This window comes from Leptonychotes weddellii, chromosome 10 (assembly GCF_054177405.1).
Source record: "Leptonychotes weddellii isolate Sample4059 chromosome 10, ASM5417740v2, whole genome shotgun sequence".
In the NCBI taxonomy this organism is placed as follows: Eukaryota; Metazoa; Chordata; class Mammalia; order Carnivora; family Phocidae; genus Leptonychotes; species Leptonychotes weddellii.
This window is the reverse complement of record NC_138378.1, coordinates 94,795,250-94,808,953: the sequence shown is the minus strand read 5'-3', so window position 1 is coordinate 94,808,953 and position 13,704 is coordinate 94,795,250. Positions and strand designations below refer to the sequence as shown.

Genomic DNA, 13,704 nt, shown 5'->3' with positions numbered 1-13,704 from the left:
TGATAAATATTTGTTGAATACAAAGTCACCTTATATCAAAGGACACAAAATAGTCACTTTTGACAATCTGCGACTGTCTCTGCTTAAGGAAGATAACTTAGTGGTCACTCATTTACTTTCATTTTCCTCAGTCATTTCTTTGGAGGCCCATCAGGCCACTGGCCTCTGTAGAACTTACATTTTAATAACCAGCACAATAGTCGTCACTTGCATCCTTTGCCACTCACTATGGGGGTCACAACTATTCCCTGCTTTTATTTATTTTTTTTAGATTTTATTTTATTTATTTGAGACAGAGAGAGAGCACAAGCAGGGGGAGTGGCAGGCAGAGGGAGAGGGAGAAGCAGGCTTCCCGCGGAGCAGGGAGCCCGATGTGGGGCTTGAACCCAGGACCCTGGGATCATGACCTGAGCCGAAGGCAGATACTTAACGTCTGATTTGTGATTTCGGCTCAGGTCCTGATCTCATAGGTTGAGAGATCAAGCCCTACATCAGGCCCTGCACTCAGTGGGGCGTCTGCCTGGGACTGTCTCTCTCCCTCTGCCTCCTCCCCCCCATTTGTGTGCACTCACGTGCTCTCTCTCAAATAAATAAATAAATCTTTAAAAAGTTATGTATATATACATACATACATATGCATTTAAAATACTTTTTAAGGAAAAATACTTTAGAGGCAGATAATACAACAATCCACAACTGTGGCAGGGAGTGCTACATCAAGTATGAGGTTTAAAGCAATTTATTATTATTTTATAGATGAAGAAACTAAGCCCCAAAAGGCTTAAATCATTTGTCCAATCATTTTTGGTCATATTCGGTATAGCAATTACCAACCTGTTTGTAACTGATTTGTTTATCAATCTCTCTACCCTATTAGATGACTGAATGGATGTACAATTAAAATAATGAACACAGTTTGGACTTAGAGCCCAGAATTTGTGTTTCTCAGCTCAGTGCTTGCTATTCTCCATGCCATCATACTCTAACTAATGTGTATAACTAATGTAAACTTATTTCCCTTCAACACTTAACAAGACTAAACCCACCTTTTTGTTTTTAAACTGGAACTTGACAAATGTTTTATTAATTTACTTATTTGAGTATAGGTGACACACAATGTTACAATGGTTTTAGGTGATTCACCTTCTCTATACCTCATGCTATGCTCACAAGTGTAGTTACCATCTGTCACCACACTACTACAATATCATTGACTATATTCCATATGCTGTGCCTCTTATTCCCTTGATTATTCATTCCAGAACCAGAAGTATCTCCCATTCCCCTTCACTCACTTAGCCCATCCCCTAACCCCTTCCCTCTGGCAACCATTGGTTTATTCTCTTCTCTTATCAATGACACAATCTATTCTACCTCTCTTATTTCGTGTGCCTTTTCCATTTTCTTGTGGAGTTTCCTATTTTCCTCTACCTCTGAAGTGTGATTCTATCCTTGTTTGTTTACTCCCTTCTTCTGTTCGTCCCCCCAATCTCATTTACTTCCACTTTTTTGAAGATTTTATTTATTTATTTGAAAGAGAGAATGAGATACAGAGAGCATGAGAGGGGGGAGGGTCAGAGGGAGAAGCAGGCTCCTTGCTGAGCAGGGAGCCCGATGCGGGACTCGATCCCGGCACTCCAGGATCATGACCTGAGCCGAAGGCAGTCGCCCAACCAACTGAGCCACCCAGGCGCCCCTACTTCCACATTTTAAACTATAATCTACGTAGATGACTCCAAATCTACCTCTACTCCTGACTTCTCTCCTGAGTTTTAGACACACACTTCAAATCACTTGCTAGATATCTCCACCTATCCTACCAAAATCTCTACTATAACTTGGGGAGAAAAAGGAACTTTTAATTATAAAAGTTTAATAAGAAAAACTATATCTCAGGGCACCTGGCTGGCTCAGTTAGTGGAGCATGTGACTCCTGATCTCTGGGTTGTAAGGTTCAAGCCCCACACTGGGTGTAGAGATGCCTTAAAAATAAAAAATAAATTTTTTTTTTTTTAAAAGCACTTATAAAAAGAAAAGCTGTATCTCACACATAGAGCTAAATTTAAAAAAATGAAAGTATATTTTATTTTTTTAAAGATTTTATTTATTTATCTGAGAAAGAGAGTACATGAGAAGGGGGAGGGTTAGAGGGAGAAGCAGACTCCCCACTGAGTGGGGAGCCTGATGAAGGGCTTGATCCTGGGACTCCAGATCACGATCTGAGCTGAAGACAGACGCTTAACTGACTGAGCCACCCAGGTGCCCCAAATGAAAGTATATTTTAGAAAACACAGTATAGGGGCGCCTGGGTGGCTCAGTTGTTAGGCGTCTGCCCTTGGCTCAGGTTGTGACCCCAGGGTCCTGGGATCGAGCCCCGCACTGGGCTCCCTGCTCAGCACAAAGCCTGCTTCTCCCTCTCCCGCTCCCCCTGCTTGTGTTCCCTCTCTCGCTGTCTCTCTCTGTGTCAAATAAATAAATAAAAACTTAAAAAAAAAACAACACAGTATAGACAGCCCCTGTTTTCACAAAATGTTGTACTGGAAAATGTAGCTATAATTAGGGGTTACATTCCTGTCCAAGGCTCCAGAATCATATGAACTATAGCTACAGATTTACAAAACCACAGAATTTTAGAAATAAAAGGGACTTTAGAAGTCATTTAACTCAGCCCCACTATTTAGCAAATGAGAAAAAGGAAACACCCATGATCCTATAGCTAACTAGCAATGCTATGAATACTGAACCTGGGCCTCCTGGTGTATGGGCCATAGCTCTTTCCACTAAACCCTTGACTGTCAAATTTGGAGTCTGAGGAGTGTCCTAGTAGCCCCATGAGCATAAGGAAAATGACCACAAACTGTATCTAATCACACAGTGGGCTTCCATAGAACACTTGGCTTGAAGTGTGCTGTCACACTTTAATAAACATTGGCATGTAATAAATGCAAATGCAGCACTATAAATCTCTATAATCTGAAAAGGTAAAATCATTTTCATTCAAAATTATAAAGTAAAATTTATAAAATTATAAATTTACTAAAAGTCTGACATATAGCTAAAATGCTAGAGATAATATTAAAATGAAAATATTTAATCAGGGGTGCCTGGGTGGCTCAGTCGTTAAGCATCTGCCTTCAGCTCAGATCATGATCCCAGGGTCCCAGGATCGAGCCGCGCATCGGGCTCCCTGCTCTGGGGAAAGCCTGCTTCTCCCTCTCCCACTCCCCTGCTTGTGTTCCCTTTCTCACTGTGTCTCTGTCAAATAAATAAATAAAATCTTTCAAAAAAAATTTAATCAACAATAATCTTAATTAACTTTTAAAAATATCAAAGCCCTTTGAGGTTTAGGTACACAGAAACACATTTTAGAAAGTGTTCTGGAAAGTGTAAATTAATCAGATTATTGTTTTTAAATGTTCTTTGTTTTTCAAAGAAACCCATGGAAACAACATAATTCTTCACTAATATATCTCCATCTCCGGCTGCTCTTCAATTTACACTTTATGCTGAAGCAATTCAAACTATCTGCAGTTTGCTAAAACATGGCATGCATGCCTATCATTCATTCTCTTACCCTTTCATCTGCCTGTCTGACTTTCAAAGCCCAGATCTCACCTCATTTGGGAAGACTTCCTTATTTCTTGCCTCTTTCTAAGGTAGAATTAATCTCATTCATTTAAATGATTTATTGACTCCATTAAGTATCAGACTCTGTTGGTTTTGGATACATAGTGATAAACCAAAAACAGTCTCTGCTTATAGGGGCCTTATACCCTGCTAATGCTTGTACTGGATATCACATTTTTGTTATCAGTTTGTCATACTGAATTATAATTATATGTTCCCTTGTCTACTGGATGGACAGTGATGATCTAATTGGGCAGGGCCTTGTTTATCTAGTTCTAGAATCATATTCTCTTTACTTTTCACTCTAAATCCGCGACATTCATGGTATACTCAAAGCTTTGGGGCTGCAGGGGTAAAAGGAATAAGATATTTCTTCCTTAAAATTAAGACTGAAAAGGGATAGTGGTAAGGCTAGAATTTGGATGACTTCAGGAGCATAAACCCTTAAAGCAGAAACCATTCAACATATAAAGACAGAACTAAAATAGATGTTTATTATGTAGAATCAAATGAACTGTATATAACCAGAGTGGTGAAATGCTATGGTTTAAACAAACAAACTTGATACTGCTTATAATTCAGGCACATATAATTCAAATGTTGGCTAAGTTTGACACCTTGCATGACGCATAAAATTTTAGAAATTTAAATTCAAACCATTTTATTCACTGATAGTTACTAATAGCCAAATAAAACCTATTAGTTAAATTAATCACACAAAGAATTAGGCTTAAACAGAAAATAATGCATGATGTCAGCTGTTCTTCTAAGTTTCTGTAACCTTTACCGTATCTTTTTTTTTTTTTTTAAAGATTTTATTTATTTATTTGAGAGAGAAAGACAGTGAGAGAGGGAACAAAAACAGGGAGAGTGGGGGAGGGAGAAGCAGGCTCCCCACTGAGCAGGGAGCCCCATGTGGGGCTCGATCCCAGGACCCTGGGATCATGACCTGAGCCTAAGGTAGACGCCTAACGACTGAGCCACCCAGGCACCCCTACCCTTTACCATATCTTAAACCTATCAAATTAGGATCACAAGGTTCATTCATACAAGAGACAAGGTTTTGAAGTAAACCTCTGACTGAGAAGCATGGACAACAGTAAATGTTTCAAGACAAGAAGACCAATTCCTGAAATACAGACTTTGCTCTTTATTCTTTTAAGGAAGATGCTGTTAAGAGCTTTAATGAGCAGACAGAAGTAGTACTACATTTCCTATACAGATAGAATAAAAAACACTTCTTTTCTATGAGATAGTGTTACAGCTAAAGTGTTCCATTCCATTTAAGTGGTACTCAAGGTATTTAATAGATCAAATGATCCAAATTATTCAAGACCATACAGAATAGGTTACACTGCCAACTCTTATGACAGCCTTCAGAAGTCATCTACAGCTGATATTCACTGAGGCTGTGTAGCGGGGGCGGGGGTGGTGGTGGTGGTGGTGTGTGTGTGTGTGTAGGCATTCAGAATTGGGTTTATATACCAAATGTGCGTTTTCCCTTATATACAGTTTTCAAAAAACTTATATTTTATACTTACATTTATTGATATCAAAAACTTCATATACTTTTAAAATATAATTACTTTAGGTAATTTAAGTGAAGCAAATATAAGAACTTCAGTAAAGAATTAATGATAGCCATGAATAAGAATTTTATGTGATCATGACAGTGAGTAATTCTTTTAAGGTATAATCATCATATTCAACTAAAGATGCAACACTGAATTTTAAACCTTCTTTAAAGCCTGCCTGCATCTATCTTGACAGTCCGTTTTGTCTCTAGTGGTTTCTAACAGATTCAGAAGCAGCTTTGTTGGCTATTATTGCCAGATTTTGTGGAATCTGTAAAAACAAAGGGATCAGGTCTATATCAATTCCTAGTTGTCTGATACATGAGTCCTCTAAGTGTATTCAGCAACCCCTTGGGTAAACTGCCAGAAAACACTATGCTGAATTCTGATGAATTTTTCATAGCTTTTTCTAGCTAATGGCTCTCTGAAGAATTAGGAAGGCTTCTAGAGTGTATTTTGTCCTATCTTGAGCCCAGATCTGCTACTTTTATTTATAAATATAACAGGAGAATATAAAATAAAACTTGTATTCTCAAAATCTTTACCATAGCAAATAATAAAGATCTGGATCATTACATTTCTTTCTCAATGTTACAATGATTATTTAGCCAACATTTTGTTTTAGGTGCTTATCTTTCCTCATTCATAGATTTAAATATTAAAGCAAAAATCCTTTGTAAAAAAATTAAAAGAGACAAAAATAAAACAAATCAGAGAACTTAAATCTTTTCTATAATTAAATTGACTAAAAATATTTTCTCATTTCTTAGAGACTGTAAATTAGCCTTTAGGCCCATATACATAACAATCTTTTTTCTTTCCAGAGTTCCCCTTATTTGCTGGGGACACAAAGAGGAATAAGGACATAACATCTACCCTCACAAAGAGTTCAGCTCACAGATGAGCTAGACATATACACAACTGACTTAACACAGTGTGATGGGGCTAAAATGGAGTTATATTTAAGGTACAGTGATGACCAAAAAAAAGAGTGACCCTTGCTGATGAGTCTGAGGAATATCAGAAGTCTTCCCAAGTGGGGTGCCTGGGTGGTTGAGTCGGTTAAGCTTTTGACTCTTGATTTTGGCTTAGGTCATGATCTCAGGGTTGTGAGATCGAGCCCCATGTTGGGTGTGAAGCCTGCTTAAGATTCTCTCTCTCCCTCTGCCCCTTCCCTCTCCTCCAGCTTGCACTGTCTCTTAAAAAAAAAAAAAAAAAGTCTTCCCAAGTAAAGCACACATGAACTGGGGCATAAAGAATGAATAAGTGTAAAGGCATCATATAAGGAAACAGGGCTTTTACTAAAAAAGCTAGCATATAAAGAACTATAGAGGCCAAGACCAAATGATATGTTGGGAAAACTTTCAAGAGTTGGGTCAAAGAGCACACGTAGGGAAGGCTAAGCCTGGGAAGGGCAGGCTTGTGTTTAATGTTAAGAAGTGGGGAAGTGACCAGGGAAGTAGAGAATAATTGAAAGGTTTTACACAAGACATTGACATAATTAGATCTCTCTGCTGAAGAATCTCTCTGGTATCAGTATGAAGAATGAGTTGAAATGAAGATGAGGCTGAAGGAAGCAAAACTAGTTGGAAGGATGTTACAGTCTCTGGAAAAAGAAACAGTGGAGGCCTGAACCAAGGCAGAAACAGTGGGAGGTGGGAAAGTGAGGATGTGTGTTTGGATAACTATTTTGGGGGAGAGAACCACCAACTTAACCAGTAAATACTAGAAGAGGATAATATTTTGCAGAAAAGATAAGAAATTCAAATTGAACACCTCAGTGTAAGCTTATGTAGTGAAACAAAGCTGAAATTGTTTTTTTATCAAGTGGTTTTCAAATTTTTATTGTATTTAATTTTTTTGGTTGTAGAGAATTATTTGCCCTACTAGTGTTTCAAATACTCAAGTAGCAAAACTACCTAACTACTGGGTGTTTATGGGAGAGATATATTTACTTATTAACCTACTAGCTGTTATAACTATAGGAAGTGAAGAGGGCTTATTTAATGAATATTTGCAAATAACTTAGACCCAATTTTCACGATTTTTCTTTTACTAATGTTTAATAATTGCAATAAATTAACTGAAATAACTAAAAATTATTTAAGACTACTCATCACATATTTGGTCATGTGAGCAAAATATAAATAAATAAATAATCTGAGGACCTGTGTACACTGTAGAAGTAGCTTTGGACTACTACATATGGCCAAAAAGATGCATGTACAAAAATAAAGATAACTTAAACTGTAATTTTAAAAATAAAAGCAATGAAAAAAAGATATAGCTAACATACAGCAACAACTTTATAAGAAACACAGTTACTGAAAAATTTTATCTCATACCATCTGAAGAAATTTTCAATTATAGTAGGAAATATTCATGCACAGAATTTTTAAAACACACATTTAACTCTTCATTCAAAACCAAATTGTAAATGACAGTATAAGCCTGGGACACCTTATTGTACCAGAAAGCATGGAAGCTCTCAGAGGTGAATGGGTCATAACAAATAAAACAAAACACAGGAATATCATGAAAAGGCTCCTCACTTGCAAAATATGGGCTAATTCAAAAGCCAAATCAACTCTAACTAACAGAAATATGTTGAACCTGTGCTTGCTTTGGCAGCACACATACTAAATTTGGAATGATACAGAGCAGATTAGCATGGCCCCTGCGCAAGGATGACATGTGAAATACACTGAATCTATAAAAACCAATGAGGTCAAAATGATGTTTTAAAAAATACCAAGCTCGGGCACCTGGGTGGCTCAGTTGGTTGAGCGACTGCCTTCGGCTCGGGTCATGATCCTGGAGTCCCTGGATCGAGTCCCGCATCGGGCTCCCTGCTCGGCAGGGAGCCTGCTTCTCCCTCTGACCCTCCCCCCTCTCATGTGCTCTCTCTCATTCTCTCTCTCTCAAATAAATAAATAAAAATCTTAAAAAAAAAAAAAATACCAAGCTCATTAAACGGCACTGGAAATAACTGGGGCACCAATTCTTTATCCTGAAAGAATTAATATACACCCTTCTTTTCCTGTCTGAACTAGACGCTAGGATAACCAAACAACCCAAGTTGGCGAGGAATTCTTCCTTGTAGAAGGATTCCAGGTAACAAATGCAAAAGGAATGCAGGGTTCGAAAACCATCCATTTGCAACTTGAGCAACATAAATTCCGATATTAATCGTCAACAGATGAAACCATTACATGAAGAGTTCATCCTTATAAAGAAGGGCTAAGGCTGTCGCGTGCTGAATCCCCGATCAATCTTAAGTTAGCATCACTAAAACTGGGGCCAGACTTGACGCCGTGTAAAGCCCCAGCACCACCTGTGAAGTAGTCTTGCCAAAAAAGCTAAAAATAAATCTAATCAAGACTCAAAAGCTAACATCCATTTACAGAACCTATGACACATATAAGTTAGATATTACACTAAGAAAGTAAACAGAAAAACCCAGAATGTTGAACATCTTGCACGACAACTGACCCAGTTCCTGCAACAAGTCAATTGGGAGAGGAGGTCTGTAAATTAAAGAAATTTAAGAGATGTAACAACTACATTTAATATGCAGTCCTTGTTTGGCTTCTGATTCCAATAAACCAACTGCAAAAACAACACTTCTCAGAAAAAATGGACGAATTTGAATTTTGACTGGTATTATTAGGTGCCACCAAGAAATTGTTAATTTTGATAACTATGATAATGGTATTACAGTTATATAAGAAAAAATGCATTTTGAAATATGCAGGGAGGAAATGACCCCTGATGAATGCGATTTGCTTTAAAGTACTTCAGGAAAAATAAAAAGGAAGGTGGATGAAGATGAAGTAAATGTGGCAAAATCTAGGTAACTTCAGGTGATGGGCACATGAAGATTTGTTCTGTCTACTTTGTGTATGTTTTAAATTTTTCATTTAAAAATACTGGAGTGGGATATAAAAATATTGTGTATCACTTACAGAGATTATCACCAATGCAAATTCACCCCACTCCTACTATTCCCTTTCCAAAGATCTGGGATTGGGCCCCACGATCTGCATCTTTAACAAAATACCTCGGAGGAAATTCTTGTAAGTGGTCCTGAGATCACACTTTGAGAAATATTAACATAGAAGAAGGAACTCCTAAAATCAGTCCTAAATATATCTGGAGAAGTTAAGAGGGGGGTTGATAGAAGATCTATAACCTGAGCTGACTTTTGAAAAATGAATGGAAATCTTCTGGATGGAATCAATAAGGAGGGCAATCTGGCAGGAATACTATAAATAAACACACAGAGATATGAGAGTGCATACTGCAGTTTAGGAAATACCAAGCAGTTTGGTATGATTAGAATATAAGGAAGCATGATGGGAAGATGGTAGGAGGTGAGGTAGGGAAGAGACACAATGTAAAAGATTTCTGTAGGCCATGCTAAAAAAATTAAACTACATTTAATATATTTGATGCTAAGGGAAATTTTATTCTATATTCTAAACAGTTCAGTTATGGGACTTTGGAAACAAAATGTCCATGCCTTAAGGATTATTTCTGTCTTAAAAAGGGTCTTGGTAAAAAGACATTTTTCTTTTTAAAGATTTATTTAAGTAATCTCTACACCCCACGTGGGGCTCACAACCCCTAGACCAAGAGTCACACACTCCGACTAAGCCAGCCAGGCGCCCCAAAAAAAGACCTTTTCATAAAAAAGACAAGATATCAATGTCATAAAATTACCTTCAACTAGGTTCCCTGCCCTGTCCACAACCTAAAATGAGTCCTTAAAAAAAGGCACTAAAATCAAATCTTATCAAATAGAACAACAAAAATCAATCAATATACCTACATGTTACCATTACGTGCATACAGTATGTGCCTATGTGTACTGCTAAGTACATGTATTTCCTAGTTCAGTCGCTAAAAGGGCCTAAAGGTACATATACATACCTCAGTAACAATGAGTACATCCAGTGCCCTGATCTTGGTTTCTAATACCATTCTCCAAAAGAGAAAGATGGGTTACTTGGAGACATGGCTGATTCTAGGTCTGGGGAAGGAATATACAGAATGAGCCTAGAGCATGCTGCAGTACTGGAAAGTAAAGAAGTGCTCAAAAACCAAAAGGGTGGGTATGTCAAAAAGACACAGGGGGGAAAAAAGAAGGAATGAAAGAAAGGGAAAAACAACACAGGAGCCAACATCAGAGAGCTCTCAATGATCAAAGCTGGTACAATTTGAGCAAGAAAATAATAGAGTACTGGATTATAACCCAAAGTACAAAATAAATAAATATCCATGAGGCCATTCTGATATAGATACAGATAGATATATGAAACATAAATATATATTTATTTTCCTAAATAAAGGGAGATTGTCTCTTTTCATATCTATATGAAATATAGATATTTCCTTTAAAAAAAGATTTTATTTATTTATTTGACAGAGAGAGCAAAAGAGCACAAGCGGGGGGAGCAGCAGAGGGAGAGGAAGAAGCAGGCCTCCTTCCGAGCCGGGAGCCCGATGTGGGACTCAATCCCAGGACCCTGGGATCATGACCTGAGCCGAAGGCAGATGCTTAACCATCGGAGCCACCCAGGCGCCCGGTATTTCCTATATATATACATATATATATATGTATATATATATGCAATTATAAAGTTACTCCCTCCCCTACCTTTTCCATATTCTTTAGAAGCAAGTTGGGGGAGGCGTACTTAATACTATACTCTTCAGTTACAATCCATTTCCATATAATATGTAGAAGATGGGGGATGGAGGAATAACTTTATAGTGGATAAAGCTAAGAAACACTACCTTGACCATGTGATCAGGTTAACATCAACAATGACAAGTCATGTTTATAACGTGTACCTTTGATATGCTGTGACAAAAAATGGCACTTTCCCCCTGTAGTTCTCCTACCAAAAACCAATGACCTCAGTCTAACCATGAGAAAAGCAATGGACAAATCCAAACTGAGGAGCATTCTGCAAAAAACCTGACCAGTACTTCTCAAAGTCATCAAGGGCAAGGGAAGTCTGAGAAACTGTCAGACCAGAGGAGGCAAGGGAAACAAGATGACTAAATGTAATGTGGTATCCTGGGTGGGATTCTGAAGCAAAAAACGACACTGGGGGGAACACTGGCAAAACGTGAATAAGGTGGCAAGTTCAGTAAATAATAATGTACTAATGTTGTTCAGTAAAAAATAATGTACTAATGTTGATTTTTTTTAGTTGTGACATATGTACTACAGTGACATGTGGCATTAATAAGGAGAAATTAGGGGGCGCCTGGGTGGCTCAGTTGGTTAAGCATCGGCCTTCGGCTCAGGCCATGATCTCAGGGACCTGGAATCAAGGCGCCCCCCCCCACTCATGTTCTCTCTCAAATAAATAAAATCTTAAAAAAAAAAAAAAGGAGAAATTAGGTAAGGAATTTACAGGAATTTTCTGTATTATCTTTGCAACTTTCCTGTAAATATAAAACTGTTGTAAAGTAAAAAGTTTATTTTTAAAAGTGTGGGTTGTGGCTGAAGTAGTACTAGAAGGAAACTTAAAGCTTTAATGTTTATGTTATAAGAGAAGAAAGGATAAAAATGAATGGGCTAAGCATCCAAAGTAAGAAACTGGGGGTGAGAGGAGAAAGATACATTAAAACAGCACTACCTAAAAAAAAGAAATAAAAAGCAATAATAAATAAAAAACCAGAGAGCTCCCTGGACCCTCACACCATGTGATGATGCAGAGAGAAAGTGGCTCTCTAAGAACCAGGTTGCAGGCCCTCATCAGACACCAAATCTGCCTTGATTTTGGACTCCCTATGTCCCAGAACTGTGAGAAATAGATTTCTGTTGTTTATAAGTCACCCAAGTCTATGGTATTCTGTTATAGAAAATGAATGGACTAAGATACAAACCATATAAAAAAAAATCAAAGATGGATCAAATACATAATTGTGATGAATAAAAGATTTAGAAACCTTTAAAAAAAGTACACAAGAACATCTTTATAACTTGAGGCAGGAAAGAATTTCTTTGAAAAGACACAAAAAGTACAAAACAAAGAAAAATAAATAATAATTCAACTTCTTAAATTAAGAACTACTGCTTCATCAAAGAAAACACAAAAAGTACAAAGCTAAGTCACACACTGGGAGAAAATAAATGGAGCACATATAATCTACAAAGTATAAATATCCAGGATAAATAAAGAACTTTAAAGTATTAATAAAAATCAACACCCCATTTTTTTAAACGGGTAAAAAGACATGTAAAGGCATTTCATGTAAGAGGAAACACAATTGCCCCATAAATAATAACAAGGTGCTCAGCTTCTACCTTGTAAAGTATTCAGGTAAATATAAATTAAAACTATGAAATATAATTTCAGGTCTTACTATTTTGACAAAAATTTAAAAGTCTGAGAGTCAAGTGTTGGTGAAGATGTGAAGAAATGGGAATTTTCATTCATTACTGGTGGAAATAAACAACATGACCTTTTTGGATTGAAGTTTGAGAATACTGGGGAGCCTGGGTGGCTCAATCAGTTAAGCGTCAGTCTTTGGCTCAGGTCATGATCCCAGGGTCCTGGGATTGAGCCCCGCATCGGGCTCCCTGCTCAGTGGGGAGTCTTGCCTCTCCCTATCCCTATGTCCCTGCTCATGCTCTCTCTCTCAAATAAAATCTTTAAAAAAATATTAACAGTAAGTAATGCTTGAAAAGCAAAACTTGGAAACTTGTTTGTTAGCAAAGAATGTTCATAATTGTTAAGTTAAAAAGTTCTGATGATTTGGGTCATAAAAGCTTTTTTAAAAACCCAAATATTCTTTTTGTTTTTAATTTCAATTAAATGGAATTAAATGGGAATGAGAAATTTAACAAATTGACAAAAATTAGAAAAAGACATTACACAGTGACACTGTAAAGTGGCTTGGTCTTTTTTTCCTGCATTTATTAATGAAGTAAAATCCATACTATGTTCTGTAGTCAGAATTTAATTGGTTACTTGTCTGTTTTGTAATTTTTATGGAAACATCAATTAATAGTGAAGAAATCCTGGTCTTTCACTCTGATTAATTACACAACTAATAAAATTGGGTTGTACTGACTTCCTCATAAATCTCATTTAAAATTCTAAAAATGGAACCAAAATTTGTTAACTTTGGTGGGGGAAGAAAACTTGTGTTTAGGCCTATGTATATATAATTAAGATAAGAATAAAAGGTTCTATAACTTTATATGTACAGATTACTTCTATTTATCTTAGGAGATTTTTGATTTTTAAATATTTGCAAATATTTAATCCATGTTATAAAATTTTTGACAATTTCCCTGATTTTTAATTCATAAATACAGTATCTGACTATTCACAAGTTTCTGGATTTTTTATTAAAAACATTTATTGAACCCTCTCTATAAAGAATACTCTCCTAGGTTATATAAAAAGGATACAGACAATAATACCTATTTAAGAGTTAAGAGTAAAGCTGAAGAAAGGAAACACAAACACATACAATC

The 13,704-nt window shown here is 36.8% G+C and overlaps 1 protein-coding gene and 1 non-coding gene across 2 annotated transcripts in view; one reads left to right on the top strand and one right to left on the bottom strand.

Moving 5' to 3' along the window:
- The window catches only part of SOS1 (SOS Ras/Rac guanine nucleotide exchange factor 1), a 142,267-nt gene that overhangs the window by 79,588 nt on the left and 48,975 nt on the right, over nt 1–13,704 (bottom strand). The window lies entirely within an intron of this gene.
- On the top strand, nt 7,817–7,925 carry LOC115943663 (U6 spliceosomal RNA). The gene has a single exon (XR_004078246.1). It is a non-coding gene; the product is annotated as a U6 spliceosomal RNA (small nuclear RNA).